The 1,553-nt window shown below is 39.7% G+C and overlaps 1 long non-coding RNA gene across 1 annotated transcript in view; it reads right to left on the bottom strand.

The window, feature by feature from the left end:
• The window catches only part of LOC109297039, a 15,014-nt gene extending 13,992 nt beyond the window's left edge, over nt 1-1,022 (bottom strand). The window contains exon 1 of the long non-coding RNA XR_002097168.1: nt 772-1,022. This is a non-coding gene — a long non-coding RNA (uncharacterized LOC109297039). The remainder of the gene's footprint in view (nt 1-771) is intronic.
• Nucleotides 1,023-1,553: the final 531 nt, after the last annotated feature.

The following is a 1,553-nucleotide window of genomic DNA, read 5'->3' as shown; positions in this document are numbered from 1 at the left end:
TCCCTTCCAGCCCTAATGCCTATGAAATCTATGAAATCATTTCATGGGACCAAGATTCATATCTTAATCCCTAAGTGTCAGACTCTACACTCTGATCTGGTGACACCTTTAGTTTACCAGCTTGTGAAATGGCCATTGTATAACATGTCTTGACTGTAAAAAGTGGAAGCTCGGATTTTAATTCAAATAACTCTCAATCCTGTAACAAACCTATTATTTCAAGGGCTAGCCTTTTCTATGCGGGAATATTTTCCTAGTTAATAGCCAAAACGGACCAAATGCTTCAGCCAAGAGGTCTGGCAGGATGGAGTGGTTTTCCTTCTGGCTGCTGTACCTCTCCAGGCTCTGAACTACTAGCATGGGAGCCATCATCACACTATTAAAGATAGTTTTCTTTACATTATCATGGTCTGGGAACAGCAAGAAGTTTGGTTAGCCTGAGATCTTTATTTTTAGCTGTCCCTGGATGGAATTCAAAAGAAAAGAAGCACTTCTGTGAATGATGTGCTCAATTTAGTCTCATGTAGATAACCAAAATTTGCTTGGCATGCTTTTAATAGGGTGAGAGTTAAAGATTACTGTAGCTATTCCTACCTTATCTTCCCAGCAGAAAGTTTCAAGAAAGTGTTTTATTGATGAAGCTTTTGGATTCTGGTATAACTTCCTGCTGCATAGCATGCATCGCTCCCTTCTATAGAGCACCAGAGCATGGAGGAGAAACCAGCAGCTTTGCTAACTGAACATACTTGTACTAATGCAGAAAAGTTTTACCTTGGCTGTAGGCAGCTTCTGTTAGCTTGGCAGGCTGTTTCTTTGGCTGCTCTGTTGAAGTTTCATGTCCATCACAATTTGCCTGAAGTGCACATGGTTGTCTCTCTGTAGAGAGAAGTACAGTAATGCTTTTCAAGCTATAGTTTAAAGAGCATCGTCAGTAACATAGTCTACATAAAAGTGCACTCTTTGAAAAGCAAAATGATGGATTTCTAAATCCTGATGACAAGCCAGTTAGATAATAGTCTTTGCTTAGGAAGAGATACTGGCATTTTAAACCTTTCAAATGAAGCCAGTTGTAGGGGAAGGCATGAAGGGGAGGGAACAAGAGTGAAACGTCCTGCTGAGCACTTGTCAGCAGCAACAAGGGCTGGTTGCAATTTTGGGGTACTAAATATATTTCACCTGGACTTGAGTCTGAGAAATATTGGAAAAAAAGATTTGCCAGGAAGAGAGGTAGAGAAACAGGGGTAGCATACAGCACATACTCACTGTACAAGGAAAGACTCTTATGGCAATGTAAGAGTTAGCATATGTCTCCTTTTGAGAGAGAAAAACACTCTTAGTGGGGTATTTTAGTTCTCCATCAATGTCCAGTAATATGTATTATTAATTATCGTCTCTACAGTTCTTGTCCCCCAGAGCATTCAAAATGCATTTATCTAGAAGATGGTGCTGGGTTGTACTAATACAAAATACTTCATACCATAACATCATCTCTAGATCTGTGTGTACCAAAAGTGAAAATATGACAAAAAGGGCTTTTCATTGAGGGGAAAATG

This window comes from Gavialis gangeticus, unplaced genomic scaffold (genome assembly GCF_001723915.1).
Source record: "Gavialis gangeticus isolate Ggan-Ray unplaced genomic scaffold, GavGan_comp1, whole genome shotgun sequence".
Lineage (NCBI taxonomy): Eukaryota > Metazoa > Chordata > Crocodylia > Gavialidae > Gavialis > Gavialis gangeticus.
This window is presented reverse-complemented; position numbering and strand designations above follow the sequence as displayed.